Genomic DNA, 18,225 nt, shown 5'->3' with positions numbered 1-18,225 from the left:
TCCATCACGTCCAGGGAGATCCTGTTCCACAACACCAATAAAATGTTATAAGCCACCAAAGACAGGGGCAAGTCAGGTTCTTGATAATAGATACCTTGGGTTGGATTAGAGTGAATGAGCCTATGTGATTGATGTTTGTAAATATATACATGTAAGTTTATTACAGAAAAATTTGATTGCAAAGGAAAGGAGGTATGTAGCTGTTAAATTTGCTATTATCTATAGTGCTATAAAAACATTAAAGCATTGCAATATGAAAGGGCAACAACACCACACAAGAACATGCACAAGGGAAAAAAGAGAGAGAGAAAGGATAAGAGTATGAAGATCTCACACTTGTAGGCTCACCAACAAGACTTGGTTGCTTCACAATCTTGGTTGAAGTGGTGGTCACAAATAGGATCTGTTGAGTCATGATCAAAGTCCTGAAGAAGTGGTGGGGAGAAATCCACAAGAAAATCTATGAAACACAAAATCTACTGGCTATATATTCACTCAGGTTTGGGTGGGAATGCCTAGGTACCTTGGCCTGTCTGTTGGCAGATGTAGACAAATAAAGTCAGACACCTGGGAAATTTGCAGAACATTTAGGGAATATATTAATGCCCCACAACAGTGATGGAAAAACTGTTGTTATATTATCCACAACATTGTCAGATTTTTTATGTATGTTCCAGTTATAATAGGATTTTGTGAACTACCTGCTTGGGTTTTTTATGTATATGAAAAAAAAAAACCCTCATTTACTTAATTTATATATTATTTTTAATTAATTGTATTTCCAACCACATCAGAGATGAAGACACTGTCTTGATAAACTCTGAACTAATAGAAGTGCCTATTTGGGGTAAGCTTTTTCTTCAATTTTAGGGTAAATTATTCTCAAATTCTTTTCAAATGCTGAATGTTTTACTTATTTTTTTACAGATACCATCTTCAGCATAAGCTATTTAACTGGGATACATCGGAGTTCATGGCATTATCTACTTACTTTCTCTTGAATAAAAAGGTATCTAACATGGTGTTAATACATCTATAGTCTTCTATTAATTATGTCTGTAGTGGATTACTGTTTTCAATGCTAAAAGCTGATTCTTTTGCCATTTCCCATATTGAAAATCACCTTACTCCATGAACATTAGAGATGCTTTAGGAGTAATGCACAGCTAACTATGAGAAATATAAAAATTCTTTCCTAAAATTTCTGAATTTAAAAAAAAAATCACACAGCTGCTGTGAAATTGTCTGAGGACCATACAACAATACTAAGCAATAATAGATCAAATCATTAATATTCAAAGACCTTGACACCTCCTGGTGCAACTTATATTGAATCTATATTTAAAATTATCCCACCAAATCAAGTGGTGTGGTTATAATTTCCTTGTCAAAACCTGAAAAATCTGTAAAATTCTCACAAAACTGCAGGCTAAAAGGATATGCTTTTCTGCACTACATGCACAGAATTCAGAGGACCTCTGACATAAAAATCATAAAGTGTTTACATCTGTTAGTCGAAAATGTGTTCTTAACTTTTACCTAGAAACTATCATTATATGAATTGGTCATGAGGATTTTAATTAAGATATATTATTAAAATTAAACTAAATTTTTTTTCACTCTAGGATTCTTCTTTAACTCAAAACTTGTGTAATACAAATGAAAATATTTATCTCAATCCGTCATGAAACTGAAAAACCAGCAGACTTATCATTTCTCTAATCACAAGTCTTGATGAAAAATACAGGAGCTTATTTCTGTCTCATCACTGGAGTGACTCTTTAAATTATCTGCCATTATTTGGTTGTGTTTGTGTTACACACTGCGAAGACTGAATCATACTTGACCTGGATAGGTGTACTATATGGACAAACAAGCAATTGTGGCACCACAATGCTTGAAAGGTGAGTTGGGAAAAATAGTCAGGAAGCAGCCTAGCAGCAGCAAAAGGGACAGCAGAACTGAAGTGCTCTCTCATGCCTTACATTGTGCCACAATCTGTAGAAGTTTTGAGTTTGCTAAGGTAACAAAAAATATTTTCCGTGTTATTCTTTCAGCAGTTTTTTAGAAACAAGAATTAGAGTAAAGCCTGTATAAAGGAAGAACAAATTTGTGACAAGTTTTTCATTATTACAGGCTTCCTAAAGCACTTTGTTTATTTTTGTTTTCTTTGTATAGAAAAGCTGGCTAGGTATTTTCAAAAGCAATGTTAATTCCTTTAAATCCCTGAGATGTTTAGAAAGTTTTTGTATTTTGAGACACTAAGATCCATCTCCTGTATAGCAGGAATTAGAGTGAATTTATAATAATAAACAGATTTTTGAAAAGTCTTTTCTGTATTATTACAAGTCTATCAGAAAATTAAATAAAAAAATAAAAATGACTAAATGGTGTTGATTTGCTTTCAGCCAGAACAAAAGTTCCAGAATAGTTAAGGCAAAATAAACAGATTTAAATTTAAAAGAATTACATGGTGTCCCAGCTCAAAGATAAAGACATTCTCAGAACTATTCCATCTGCAAGGAGAGTTCATTTAGGTTCCCACTGAACTTGTGCAATTTAATTCTTTATAGTGAGAGCCAAGTGATATGGGGATTGGAGGTAAACATCACAAATAAGTGTGTGTGTGTCTCTGTGTCTGTGTGTATTTTCAGGAAGAGAAAACAGGAACGCTGTTTCTATAAAGCTTCAAGGATGACACATAAAGCTTCTTTGAGAAATAATATAAATGTTTTCATACAGTAACTAACACTTAATAATACAGCTTTCAAAAAAAATCAATAAATATGTGATCTTATTTGGAAGGGGTCATTTCACATGACTATTGATCAATAAATAGCATTTTTATTGTAAAATTTATTTTTAAATTAAGCATGTGTTAAATTCAGTCTATTCTGTGTCATATCTAAACCTTTGGCATGTAACATTCTGAATTCATTTTTACTGATTGTAACTACAAGATAAGTTAGAAAAGGATAAAGATGTCTGTATGTCTATATTTCCACAGTCTGACCGCAGTTAGATTCTGTGTTCTGTCCAGGACCTTCCTACAGTAATCATTTGTTTTCACATACAGGAGAAATGTATTTTCTGCACCTACTGTTTCTCACTTTTGTTTGCTCCTCTTTTGCTCACACACACTGGTTCTGTTTCCCAGACATGCTGGTGGGCTCAGCCCTGTCTTGCCATGGGTCCACTGGAACCAGCTGGTCACAGAGCAGCCCCTCATTTCCTGCTACAGAGGACAAGTCTATTTCTCTCAAGACTTTGCCAACTACAGCCAACACAATAACTTACTGGCACAGGATATGATGAGAACACAGTGTGAAGCTGCATTTATTGGTAATCTCATGTTTTGTTGATCAAAGAATTGGCTGAACAGGAAACAGTTGTGTCCGTTTGTGTCCATGTCTTGCAGAACAAGTAAAAGACGAACTTCAACTCACTGGATGCCACAGAGCTCCTTTCCTGAGGACTGCTGTTGAGAAAACCACTAGGATGAAAATGCATTAAGGCATAATCTAAATTGTGTTGCAGTTCTGTGACAGACTATGCAGCTGTGATCTGTTGCATCCCACCTTAGACATAAACTTACTATTGTGGTGAGGTGCGGCAGTTTTCAAGCACTAGCTAAAAATCACCAGAATACTTATTTATTTCTTGCTGTGAGGTATGGATTAGGCTCAAAACTTAAAGGGAATAATGAAAGTTTATTAATAGAACTACAAGAATAAGAAACCAGAATAAAACCTCCAGAAAACTTTCCTCCCCACCACCCAACCTTTCCCTTGCCCAATTGACAACGTAGAGACAAAACTTGGGATGTTAAAGCAGTACCAACTAGACAATAATCTTTTCATCAGTCTTTACAATAGTCTTCATCAGTCAACTCTAGAGAGATAAGTTTTCCCTTGTCATTCCATGGAGAATTCTCCACAAGAAAACAGTTTTGTCATGGCTTTTAAGTCCTATGTTTGGCAGCCACCTGGAAAAAACTCTGCCATCATGCTCTCCTCCCATTTTTACATCACCCTGAGGTGTGCTCATGGGCCATGAACTCAAGGGGTATTATTTTAAGGATGAGTTTTTCAAAAGCAAAGGTTCTCTTCATCTGTCTCTGTGATCATCTCTGGGAACAGAGGTTTTCTCTTTTTCTCCCTGGGGGCCAAGGGTCTTTATCAACTCTCATTTCTCTCTCTTTGTTCAAGCACCTCATGGGATCACAGTTACTCCACCATTTCCTTAGCTTATCAATGGATACCTTTGCTCAGATCTACACATTGAAATACTTCATTTCCCCCAAATACTCTTTCATGAATTAAAGGATTTTTTCAGAACACTATTGTCCATCTCCATGGCCTAACCAAAAGAATATTTCAGTTTATTAAAGCATCTCCCCATTCTCCTTCCATCTGAGGCTTGACTTCTTTTCTCTTACTGACTTCGATGTTTTATGTTGTCTCTTTACATGTTGATCACTCTCACTTTCCTCTCTCTGGAAAGGGATTAAATCTGCAGATCTCATCCGGGTGTGAAAGGGTTAAAATCTGGCTCAAACCACGGCAGGTATCCATGGTGTCAGATTTCAGCTCGGCTGGAAAGAAGTGGATTTTCCAGATTTTCAGTCTGGAGCTGTCTGTGTGGGCCAAGGAGGAAGCAGCAGCGGCCTGCCCCAGCCCAGGGCCAGGAGCCACTGCAGAGCCTGGCCCAGCCTGGGGCTGGGGGAATTCCCTGAGTCTCCATCCCCTGCCCGGGAGCCGCTGGAGTCCGGCTCAGCCTCTCCCCTCAGGCCAGACAGGCCGCAGGGGAGCCGGGACCAGCCGCAGTGGAGCTCTGTTACCTTTCAAGGCCAGAAACCAAAGAGAACAAGCAGTTCCCAGGTTTGGGTTTAAAAGGTGGTATTCACAAAGGTGATCTTGCTTTTCAGTCGTCCAAAATGCTATCAGTTCTTAAAACTGGCCAGCTATTGGCCTATCTCAAGCAGAGAAGAAACTCCCAGCAGCTTCTCTCAGAGCCCTCACTTCCATGGATGTTTTTCCACTTTTTTTCTCTAAATGTCAAACCATTTTAGCATATGAGGGCTGAGTGAGACAACACTGGTGATGTTTCCCTTATATAAGGGAAACAGAAGAAGCCACTGTAGTCTGTCGAGATGAAAAACGAGGGATGGGACCACCATACTATTTGAGATGATTTATTGCTCAAGAAGGCCAGACAAGATGTCAGTCTTGAAGGAGTGAGATTTGGAGAGAAGAAACAAGTCAACCATAGCTCAAGTTAGTCAGGGGCTTCTTCTTCACATAGCAATATATAACATTTTTGTCCAATAGACAGTTGACACGAAACTTGTTTCTACTTATTAATCTATCACCTTTGCTTAGTTTTGCTGCACTGCCTCTGTCTTTTAGCCACTAAGGTGACAGGTCACGTACTCATACACACACCTCTATTATAGCTTCTAAATCCCTTGCCTATTCTGTAAGTCACATTACTACAGCTCAAACCTCGCACTATTTTACCTAATAAAATTTCTTACTTACTCAAGACGTATTCTTAAAATTATAGGAACATAAGTTTATAATGTTTCTACTGTATGTCTGTGTACCTTTACCATTACATTAACCCAAGCTCTTTCTAAGGCTGCAGATTGAACCTTTCAGCATCTGTAGAAGTTTCTACTTTTCCATTTCCCACAGCAGTCCTCCTTAGTGCAATGCATATAAAACAGATGAAACTTGTGATTCACTACCCAAACCTCTAGCCGTATGCAAGTTGAATAAGAAACTGAGTTAGATGGTGAAGAACTTTTTCTGGAAAATGTCTATAAAGTCAATATACATACCATTTAGCAAAAGTTTGGATGTTCATGGACAGAAATAGGCAAATGCCAGCAAAGAAGCCAAAAAGACATCAAGCCTTTGGCTTTGAAAGAAAGCCAGCCCATAGAATCTGGGGGACAGACCACTGGCTGGAAAAAACACTTGCATCTGTGAACATTGTAATGCCTTCTCTTGCGTGACCTTTCCTGGAATCTGAAAAGTTTTTGTACATCTTGTAAATAAAGAGCATCACATCAAAAAGTACATTGTTATATTACATATCTGTACTTAAAACAGAATCAGTCTGAACAACTACAAAGAGTAGTTACCTACTCTATAAAAACAGTAAAAACTGTGTTAGTAGTGAGATCCTATTTGAAGAGGAAATCAAGGATTTTCCCAGGGTAAGAAATTGTTAACTGAGATTCCTGTCAAGCATGCTAAAGTCCAAGATAGCCAAAGATGCTTTCAAGTCAGAGGCTGAAACCTCACAAAAGGAATTATAGCAGCATCTGGAAATTTCCCAGGAAGGGCTTAGAGAAAAACTTGAAAGAAGGAGGGAAAATACCTCAGCTCATCAGTGACAAATTGTCTGTGTTCATTAGGAAAATCAATAACAAATGGTCTCATCATTCAGTAGTAAAGAGAAATCAAGAAGTAATCAGCAATCTGGGTTTTGTGTGTTAGAGCGTTTCCTGGAAAATAAGGGAGGCTGAGAAAAGTGTAGCCAACTTCGAACTTTCTAAAAAATGTTGAGCTGTAGCAAGGACTCAAAGAGCAGATGGTTCACACTGAGAAGAAAATCAAAAGATCACAGAACTCATTGGCAGACAGCCACCTCAAATGGCACTGATCCAGGCAGAGGACTGTAGTAAGGCATTCCTTATCTTTCTAGTACATCTGTAACCCTCAGAGGGGAGAATTTGGATTTTCCAATGCTTCTATTTGCTTTAACTTTCCACACCTCATCACAAACTCTAGGAGTGACCTTTGAGAACATCATGATGGTCTTCCTCCTGGACTGGTTTGAAAGGTGCCTGATGAGAAAGCAGTATTGTATAATAGTACTAGAATTCCTAGCAAGTGACCAGATCTAAGTTTTTTGAAGTATTAACCATAAATCTAGACAGGATTCTGTTTTCTTGATTTCAGCTAATCAGGATTTTCAAGAGTCAAGGGATCAACAAAATATTCCACGTCCAATTCTCAGTCTGATGGGACAGTGAATGGCCTCAGAGGCTGTTAGCATTTAAAACATCAGGAGCGGGGCAAGTACCAACACATCCCATTCCTTGGTGGTTTATTAGCACCACATTCCATCAGGGCACAATACATACCCTAGCCCTTACAAACTTTGATTACAAGCTAAGGAACGGCTGCAGTGGGAAACGCTGCAGTGAGAAAATGGCATTAGGACCATTTGTATTATTTAGAAATGTACAATCTCCAATTTTAAAGAAGTTTACAGCATTTACTTATTAAAAAGTAGGGACAGACTAAGAAAATGACTGAGAAGAGAGATACAACATGATGTAAAGGAACTATGAAACCTGGCCACCTGACCTGTAGCCCTGAGGCAGCAGAGTCAGCGTAAAAACCCAGGGTATTAGGTTTGTGTAATCCTGCTTAGAAGAGCAGTAGCAAGCATATAGCCAAGTATTGCGTGTCCAGGCACTACCATTTCTCAGAAATTCATAGGCCAAGTGGACATCCGGATCATGAGGAGACGGGGGACTACAGGTGGACAGCCACAAGTAGGCACCATTCTAAACCTCAAAACCACATTTTAACAATTCAGTCCAATGATAGACTCTCTCTGTAGAAAGGAGCAAGGAGAAAACAACTCCCCAGGACTGCATCGAGCACCAGAGACAAATACAAGAGGTAAAATTCAATGTTCTGTGTTGACAAAGTTATTGAAAGCAAATAGCCAAATGCTCTTCATGCTTACTCTGGTAAAAATCCCAACAGTGGCTACACAGAAGTAAAATATACAAGGCATATATTTTGCTCCAGTGAGAGGAGCATTAAGTCCAGAACCAACAACATTGACATAACTTCCATTACAGAATTTCCTTGTCTTTTAACATTAAGTGGTTGAATAAAAGACATAGTAAATAAAAAATAAACTGTCAATTCCTTACTGCTAGCACTCAGAGTAAAGAAGGATTTTGTTTTTCAAGACATTTGGTTGTATTTCTTTTAAGTTCTTTCTAGGTCACAAAACTTCTTATAAAATAGTCTCATTTCATGGAATGGTACAACATTGTTAGTTTTATATTCCTTTTTCCAGTCTGCCTACAGAGGTCTGGTTTGGGGGACAATTTGTTGAAAAAATCATTGTCTAGAAAAAGTTTTGTAGCAGACTCATGGTTCATGAAAATGGAATAGCAACATTCAATTACAATTCCCTTCCCATGGCATAGTAACACAGTAATTTGAAAACTGATGCATTTTCATAGTATTAATAGCATTTTTACATCTAATAATCTAAATTGTTGCATTAAAAAGCTAAAATATGAAGAATTAACTTATGGATCACTTAGATATTCATAAATATTTATCTGCTTCATTCAATAAACTCAGATGCTGCAGAAGTACTTTAACAGGAAAGAACACATGAAGCAAGAATGTGAGAACAATCTTGATTCCTGTTAGATATGGTTACTTCAGTTTGTCTTTGTAAAGACTAAGAAAGAGAAAAAGAAGAAGACAGTCTGTGAAAGAAAACAAAACATATTAATATTTTAAAAAATACTATTAACTCTAATTAAGTTGTGACTTGATTTTCTAAATTTTTTAGGCTTTTAAAAGAGCAGACAAAGGGTTTTCAAAACATTAAAGTACACAGGCACAACTGAAATATTAGTATGAGTGCCACATAAGTCCTAGATACTACTAAAAAAATAGAACAGAGCACTGAAGTTAGTATCGGCTTAATTTGTCGTATTCTCAACCCTACACACTCAATCAACAAAATGCCAAACAATTATGTAGATTTGTGGTTCTGTAGAAGGTGTAGTCAAAGGGGAAAAGTGACTTACGGGTATTATAAGTACAGATAAAATATGTACCTAAAGACTTCAGGAACAAAAAATTATGTAACCCTAATTTTGCAAGCGAAAAGAGTACATGTTGAAATATGAATGTTGTCTGGGTCATCATGAGCTCCCACAGATGACTGATCTCTATTAGATGACAGTCTCTATTAGCAAGACGAGCTTTTTCTTATCTCACTTTTATTTCTTAAATTAATTGCTTAAATCCTATCTCTGACTCATAGTAAAAGAAATTGTGGTACAGCTCAAAATGAAAACGATGGCCAGGTTTTTATATGGCTGTGTTCAGTCCTTTCAAGTTAGACAGTCCACAGTGTGTACACCTCTGCACCTTTGAAATCCAAGACCGAAGCCCAAAGTAAACAAAGAAGCCTTTTGTCCTCTTCAATCTTAAATTAACTGGATACACTCTTTCAAATGTAGCAAACCAGCCATTCCACCCCCTTGTAGTCTTCCCTTACTGCCGCGACATTCTTCGATCACAGAACCCAAATATGTAGTTAGCAAAAGGTATCGGATACTCCCCAGATAGTTTGCAAACCAAGTTATCTGGTATCTATTAAATAATTTATTAAAATTCCAAGCCACTTGTCTGCAGAAGTAAGAAGTGGAACAGCCATGGTAAATTGCTTCAAATGTCCAAAGATGTAAACACCAAATATGCTGTAATTAGATTGAATTAACTGACATTTTGACATATTAGATTTTGGAATAGCTCCCCTGGAGAAGTAGTTAGGTTCCTTGAAGGTTTTCAGGAATAGTGAAAAAACACTAATAAAACCTACTTACCTTGAAATAGGAAACAACCTGACAATGGTAAGAAATTGGAAAGTCTGAGATAAAAAAGTCTTTCTCAAACCTAAATTGTACCATTTTGTGAAAACACATTTTTAGGCACGCTACTTCTACGTTGACATAGCATACTGAATTGAGTATAAAAAAACTGTAGACCACATGACTGCAGTATTTTAACTAGCAGACAAGCTGGTCACTAAAATTTTACTTACAGAGATTGTGGGTTTTGAAGAGAAAACCTGCCTGCCTTTTGAAAAAAGTCTCCATTCTACACATTGACTTTTAAAATATGGTTTACATCTGTATTAATGAGTGACAAGGAATTTGAGAAATCTGGTGCACATGTGGCTTGGCAGGTGCTTTATATTGAAAGGCACATGAAATTTTGTCAAATTGTGTAGAGCTGCTCTAATCATAATGTCTGAGCATCAGTCATTGTTTACCTTAATTCTATCATAAGCACATCTGGGTAACTCCTTAAAATAATGGTAAGATAATTAGTCATGAATTGAGTTGGAAATCTGATAAAGTACTTATGACATCCATATTGGTACCAAATTAATTCATCATGGTTTACATTGTTACAAAAACACCAAAGGAATTAATAATAATTTCTGCCAGCATTTGAATGTGTTGCTAACATGAGATCAAGTACAATGAATGATTTTTAAAAAAATAAAAAAGTTATTACAGAGGTGTCTCAATAGCCCTACAAAATTTTATGTCTGCATTTTTTTATTGATAAAGCACATAACTCTTTTTCATGCATTAACTATGCTTGGAGAAAAGGATAAGCAAGTTAATTCTGTGCATCTTTTCCAGTAAGTTTTCAGGCTAGCTCTTTGAGGCTGCATTACAAGAAATGAACACTGTCTGTGCTGAACCCACAGCAAGAACTCCTAGCTGGAGGCAGCATATACAGTGTCTCACCAGAGAAATCCATAAATGGATAGTTAGGGCAGATCTGATCTTTTTCTGTTATGACTTAGCACAGCTTCAGCTAAAGCTGGTGAATCAATAGCTCATGTCAGCGAAAGCTGTCCCCATATGTCCATGGCAGTGCCACTGCCATGTGAATCTAGGGAAAGGCTGACACTCTGAAGTGGGCTGTATGCTTTGAATCAAGTTAGAGGCTTTAATCAGGAATAGCCTGGTTTATCCCTGCTAAACAGCTACACATTTCTGGGTTGTCTGCTTAAAAAGTATTAGCTAATGTTTTCATCATTCTGCACTAATAAAAGTTGCCTGGCACTAAGGTGGAAAATGTCTGCCACAGAGAAAACCTAGTTATAACCTACTTAGGAAAAGAAGGGAAGAAAGAGCCCATTCCCTGGAATGTGTATGTGTGTGTAACATGTGTGCAGTGTGTATGTGCAGCACTGTCCTGACACCTTCTATTTTCAGTTATGTCAGTCCTTGGCAAATTTTTAACTCATTTGTTCAGAATTCTGTTCCCCAAGGGAGTTCCAGGACTTGCTACAATAAGAAAAGCAGAGCCTAGAAAACAGTACAGACATCAGGATCTATCTGTGGAAGGGTGGCTGGATCCACAGCTCATCTTCCTGATGTTCAGGTATCTCCTTCCCTAGTTTTCCAGCATTTCCATTTTTCTCCATTACCACACTGATAATTCCCTGATTATTTCCTGGTTATCATCTAAATGCAGCCTGTCTTTGTTTTCCATCCGCTGCTTTCAACATCTTCGCATTTTTCCTCTCCTTTGCATTCCCCGGCAGGATTCCAAACCTTGAATAAGCTTATAGATTTGTAGCTCTGTATCTGAATGAGAGTTTTCATGTTTTCGTTGTTTCTGCCTGAAACCACTTCATAATCAAACTCCTGGAAAATCCTGTTGTTTTTCTTTTGTGCTCCTTTGTTCTCATTTCTGCCACAAAAAGCCTTACTTGTGCCTTAGTCACTAACCTCATAATATTTTACCTTAGCCTCCTTCACTTTGTTTTGGTTTGCTCAGACTCAGTTCCTATTCTCACTACTCAAGCAAACAGTGCTCATCCCTTTGAATTCCTCACTATCCCTTTTGTGCCAGGGCACAGTCAGCCCTTCAAATTTTGCACAATAGAGCTGTGGTTACACCCCTACACTAATATCCACTGATTCTCCCTCTGTGCTTTCTGCCCTGCCCAGACTCCTCCAATTGCTTTACTGCACTCCCTAACTCCCTTGAAGTACATTCCATAGTCCAGTCGCCTGCTCATGTTGAAGGAGTAGCTTTGTAAATATGAACTCACCCTATTTTATCTTAACTCATCTTGCTTCTGGAGTGCATAAGAGTACCTCTAAGTCCAGTGACTCCCAAAAATCTTTTTTGTCTATTTTTCACCAGCCCTTTCTTCCAACACACAGGCAACAGCTGTCAGTCTCACCACTGGTTCCTGTCTAAATCCCTGACAGGCATATTACAAGTGTCCTTTACGATGTCTCTGTCTGCACCAGGTTGGGAGTTCTGTAAAGGTAAAAAATTTTTGCATTCTATGTCTGTGTAAAATCACATTGGTGCTCAGCACTTGGAAAGAATGATTTATTACTCCTATTTATGTATTCTTGATTTAAAGGCATGTTTTCTGACTTGGAATGTATTATATTGTCGGATTTGAAATTGTCATGTAATCATAACAGTGTGTTTGTGATAGTACATTACATTCCATGGCAAAAAAATCTGATATCATAAATGCAGGATTTATATCTTTACTGAAAAAATCAAGCTGAAGAAGCAAATGGATGGAAAAAACCTCATTAAAATACCAGTGTTTTCTATAATTGCAGTAAAAATATCAGTGGAAACCCAGACACACATTGTTTAATAGCTTTCTTTTTATTCATGTTTCCAGATTTTTAAAAGCCTACTTCTCTGAATAAACCCTTTTTTGGGGGGGGGGGGTGGAAATATATTTTAAAATAGCTGCAAAAAATAAGTGTTTGGAATCAAGGCTATAAAATTCAAAACTATTGCCTCAGACAAATTAAATAGAATGGAAATAAAAAGGGCCACAATGGTGAGAAAACACACATAAAAATTTCTGGGCTACATTTCTCAAAGCTGAGCTACCCCTGCTGCACTCTATTCATTAGAGTGCAAATGACGTATTAAGGATGTACTTGCGCAGATTATTTACAAGAACTAAGAAATGATTAATAAGAGGACGAATCTGAAAACATCCTCTGTGTTGTTCTTGCTAACAAGTGGGCTCAGCTTTGTAATCAATGTTGTCAGGAAAAGCAGCACGTCCCAAAATGGTATGAATCACTTCTGACTTCCTGCCCTCCCTCACTGAAAACATAGGCAAGGAAGAACAAAAACTTTTGAAGATAATGCAGCAGTTAAAGACATGTGTTTGACAAAATCATTGAAGTTTAAAGACAAAAGGTGTTTCTAAACAGATGTCCCTAAACAACTGCTGTATTTCAAGCACAGAAATTTCATAATATTATGATTTACACATTAAATTATTTATAATAGAGATTTTTGCTGGAGTTTTCAGAAGATTTTGCAACTGTAAGTTAAACAGTAGAAAATTGTTTCCTGTAGAGGAGTTGTGTCTCTAAACTGATTTTAACAAAGGTACTGGATAGAACATAACCTGTATCCACCCAGATTGCCTGTTGCCCCCACACATTCTGTTCCAATCAGATATGTGAGGAAGTTACCTTTTCCTCACCTTTAAAGTAAGTTGGGAATAGACCACAAAGAGGTAGTTTAGCATTTGTGATTGGATGTATTTGGGTTTTGCAGAAAATAAAATGTTTGAAGAACAAGGGAAAAAGATGGAAGACAGCACTAACAGCTGAACACGTCCTGGTCTCAGAACTACTTAGCATCACTAAAAACCATTTGTCACAGCCCTTGATCTGGGTTAGATGGCCCTTCTGTTCCTGGTGTTGCGACTTGCATGGACTATGCCACACTAGGTGGAGGTCCTGTCTGGTGGTGATCACTATCTGAGACTCCAGAGTCAGTCAAGACTGCAGTCAGACTGCTCCTTCTGTAGACAAATTTTTAAACACTTTTTTCTTCTCATGTAGCCAAACACTTGTTTGCCTTCTCCTACCTAAACAAGGTGTGTTTTTTCATGTAGAGTTCCTTATGTAGTGTGATATTTTGCACTATGGAGCAACACTGGTTCCTGCAATCTCTGAACAATTAATTTTTTGGATGATCTTAGTATCCAGTGTAGGGATACAGATAATCAAGACAATCAATCATACAAGAAAATAATATTTTGGGACAACACTGAGTACTGTCAGGCCTTGCATGTGCCTGGGAAATGGATGACAAACAGACAATAGCTGCTCTCTTAAATAAAAAGTGCCTACTTCAACTATTCATTTGGTACATTCACCATGTCTGACCAGAAAGTCAGGTATGTGATTTAAAATACAAAAATACCGTTTGCGCTTAGAGAAGGAAGTCCTCTTTCTGAAACAGGAAACAATATATTCAGGTCTCCAGGCATGTTTTTCAATGTGAATCCACATGAAATTAGTTACAATTGTGTCACCCACAAGAGCTATGAGAGCAAATTTAAAGACCTTATAAGATGATACGTAGATGATTGCACAGTTCCCACCAGATCTACAGCACTTTCAATTTGCTGTACAAACAGTATTGTGTGTTTCAGTGGAACTAAATTCCAAATAAGACAATGTTGTGTGGGCTGATTTTTTATTTTTTTTAAATGTTGACTTGTGATCTGAGATGTTCCAAAGAATGGCATTTAAAAGTTTTGCGAAATTGTGTCTAGCATGTCCTTAACTTTTGATGTTCCCCTCAATACAAATCTTTATTTGCTTACCCATTCAGATCAGCTCTCTCACAATCCTCTACTGGATTAGCAGAGAATCCTACACAATCAGCTAAAGGCCAAACCTCAGAAAAGGTTGCCTGTGCTTGTGACAACAAAATAAACTATTGCAGAGAGCTGATGACAAGCACCCCAAATGAGATCCAACTGGTCTGATGACAAAGTAGTCCTCAATGGCTTTCAGAAGAAGGTTTTTTGCAATGCTCTGATGATTCTGCAAAGAAATAAACACCACGTGTTTGACAAGTCAGTCAAACTGAGGTATAATACGCCTAACACTGCTGGCATACAATTCATTCAGTATTATAAAAACTGGCCATACATCTTTATGTTACAAACATTTCCTACCTACATTTATACAGATATAAAACTGTTAGCAAAATGGAAGCTATTTGAGGCTTGTAAAAGAAAGCAGACCATATTATCTGGATTATTTCCATTTTGGACATATTTTTTTACTTAGTCCAGAATGAATGGTTTATATTAAAACATTTAAATATTGAAAGAAGTTTTGGGTTACAGACTGATAGTAGTTCCATAAAATAAATTATTTTTCCATTTCTACAAAATTTAATTAAAAATGTGAAAACAAATATGTTGTGTAATATTATTCTTTTTTGCCTTAAAAAAGAAGGCAGGACCCTGGTAATCTGCTATGGACAGATTTATTTTTGTGGCTGTATGGCTGGTACCCCCTTTGTGACTTACTTCTGCATATTTTCTCCCTGCTTCTCCTCTCATTTTTGCTAATTTCCACTTAAAATATTTTCCCACTGGAAATAGGAAAAGCTTTTTGCAACTTGGGAAGTGACACACTGGTATTTGGTAATTTCTAATCAAATATAAATTCAAAGTTTGTGACAGCAAAGCATGTAATTCAATTATTACTGCAAAATTACACTAACAAGACACACCTAAGCATCAAGACCTGCCTTAAAGCATGACAGGCTTTGAACAATCTCAAGCTTTGTCCATTCTCCTTCCATGCAGACCTGATACTCTGTAACTAAACCACTGACATTAGTAAACCACTCTCAATTAGTTTGAATGAAAAGGGAATGCAAATCTCTGACTTAGAACCGATGTTTGGCATTGTTACAGTTACTTCTTATCCATGTTTGGTCAAGATGAACCTGGATGTCTCAGCACAACCTGAGATCCAGCAGCTTGAGACAAATTAATGTATGAAAAGAAATTTGCAGCCTCTCAGTATTCCTTTTCAGACCTCAATTCACACCATTAATTGCAGTATGTTTTGTTATAAGGGCAAAGCTTCAGTCATTTGTCTCTTCACTGTTCTTTCAGAAACATTGATTTCAGCCATGCCTTGTTCCTTACAGATCCCCCTTCACCTTTGCTCTTTCATGGATGAGTAAGAGGTTTGTAATATTGCATCACTTGCCCTCCAATCATCTGGTTTTTTGAACGACAACATCTTCATCTCCTCTTTTGCCAGCTTTCTCCGAACAGTCATTGGAGTTTTTTCTGCCCTGTGTTTTACCAATAGATCACCTGAAGAAAAAAAATCACACCAATAGCAGAATCGCCTCATTCCTGTATTCCTTTGCTTCATCCTGTTTGTTTAAACACCATTGGCAAAACATCAGCCAGCACCTCCTACTTCTGCTGTATTGCTGAAACTCCAGAAAATCCAAGCTCTATTTTATGCTCAACTCATAGTTCATTCTCATTTGAACGCTGCACACATAACATCAGGATTTAGTGTGCCTTCCATTCCCCGTGTATATGCTCCTTCTCCCTTCTCTCTTGCTTCAGTGTGAATGCTGACATTTCTTTCTAATTACCTTTCCTGTATTCTCTTTTCAATTTTTCCTGCAGCTTTCCTCCCATGAAACTCTTTGTATGTTAACTCTGTGTGCCTCCCTGTCTTTCTATCAAAGCATTCACAATGTGCTTATCATCTCTGAGGTCAGATTTCTGCTCTCTGGTTTTACTAATGTTCATTGATTCTTCCAGAATATTCCTTGTATGTCAGGTCATACAAGAGGAGACAAGAAGGTCAGCTACATTTACATGTCTTTTAAAGGCCTGTGGGCAAATATCTTAGTACTATTATAACTGTTTACTAGATTGGAATCTTACAGCATAGATCTCTGAACCGTCACAAACCCCCTTACAGACCAGTTTGCACTGATTTTACTGTGTGTTAAGATACTAAGTTCAATTTCTGGGGTTTTTTTCTTTTTTTATTTCTTGTTTTTCTTTTTTCTTTTTAGCAAGTGGTTATTATAGTCAGGGTGCTACATAATTTCACAGGACTAAATAAAATGCTAACTTTCTATATTCATCTGGATGTATAATACACCAGGGTACTTTTATCATGGAGTGCCCAAAAATATCTGACAATAAAGTTCAACTTTGAGTGAACTTAAATAAACCAATAATTCTAGAAGACAGTTAGAGGAATGAAAAAACCTTGAGGAGAGGAAATAAGTAAATGGAGTAAGCTGGTTTTGCAGGACTGATTTTGCTTTAATGTAATGCTCTGAAGACAACTGTAGGATAATAGTACAGTACAGTTAAACAAACAGATGCGTGCACCAACCTTCAAAAAATAAGTTGTAGCCTTTTTACATGCATGTCTGCTAAATGAATAAGAATAGAAAATAACATCTTTCCCATCAGGGAAAGGGTAGAATATTCAACCCTTATGGAATGGCTGGTCTTTAACTCTTCTTTATTAGTATAGTAGGAGAAATGGAAAATTTCTATTTTTCATCAGCAGTAAGATTACCAGTCTGCTGTGGTTTTTACAGGCTTAATAAGTGATATGCTATTGTTATTAACTTCAGTTAAGTTATTGTAAGTTATGTTTGAAGTGGTGTTTCAATTTTACTTGTGATGATCTTTTAAAAGAAAATACAGGAAATTTGATAAATATATGGTCATTAAAAAACCACACCAGTATTCTGTCTGATTTTAATAATTAATAGATCTCACTAACATTTTAGAATAAGTCTAATTTTATGTTTGTCAGCCTCCAGCCACACTGAAACTTCACATACAAATGGTATGAATCATAAGACAGAAATGTAAGATGGATGTTACCTTCTATGTGTTGTCTAAAGATATTATCACCCTCCTCTAGGAGATTTATGGAGCCATCTAATGTGAAACATTAAAGGACAGACAATACTGTGACAAAAACCAGTCTCTCAGAGTTTCCTCACTTCAAAACTCTTTGGGGAAAGAACTATCCAGCCATTTGTACCCATAATAACATATAATAGAACTCAAAAAACACTGAGGTACCATGAATATCTTGTGATGCGTGACCACTAAAGGCACCGCGTAGCTACACAACAAGCAGAACATGCTAGCAGCATGAACTTTTCCTAGTGAAACCAACATCAACAATGGGAATTCTTCCACCAGCACCACGTTGCAAATCTCTGAAAAGGAATAAAATCTCCAAGCACATGATAACTGGTAGATACGTTGTAAGCAGTAAGAATTTTCAAGCCAAATTAAACAAAACAATCTCTGGGAAAGACCTTTTTGGCATAGCTGATGAGGCTGCAGGTGATATTGATCTTTCCTCATATTAGCAATTCAAATTCAGTCTATCTTGTTTTAGCTACTAGTCTAGGCTAACTACAAAGGTACTTCTAAAGTGCAATTTGTTATATCCTGAAATCATCATTAAAATGGCTCTTCATCTTTCTCTCCCTCAGGAGGCTAGCTAATTAATAAATTACTAAAATATTGAAT

At 37.1% G+C, this 18,225-nt stretch overlaps 1 long non-coding RNA gene across 2 annotated transcripts; it reads left to right on the top strand.

Annotated features, from left to right (window-relative positions):
• The first annotated feature begins 4,752 nt into the window (after positions 1 to 4,752).
• On the top strand, positions 4,753 to 17,661 carry LOC147648524 (uncharacterized). 2 transcript variants are annotated; one of them, XR_015280727.1, is made up of 5 exons: positions 4,753 to 7,703; positions 11,134 to 11,246; positions 12,038 to 12,145; positions 15,834 to 15,872; positions 15,950 to 17,661. It is a non-coding gene; the product is annotated as an uncharacterized LOC147648524 (long non-coding RNA). The 2 variants fall into 2 exon arrangements; XR_015280728.1 differs by having other exon boundaries at positions 4,793 to 7,703; positions 11,118 to 11,246.
• The last annotated feature ends 564 nt before the right edge of the window (positions 17,662 to 18,225 follow it).

This window comes from Cyanistes caeruleus, chromosome Z, assembly GCF_971803275.1.
Source record: "Cyanistes caeruleus chromosome Z, bCyaCae1.hap1.1, whole genome shotgun sequence".
NCBI lineage: Eukaryota > Metazoa > Chordata > Aves > Passeriformes > Paridae > Cyanistes > Cyanistes caeruleus.
Note: the sequence above shows the minus strand (reverse complement) of the source record. Positions and strands in the feature narration are given on the sequence as shown.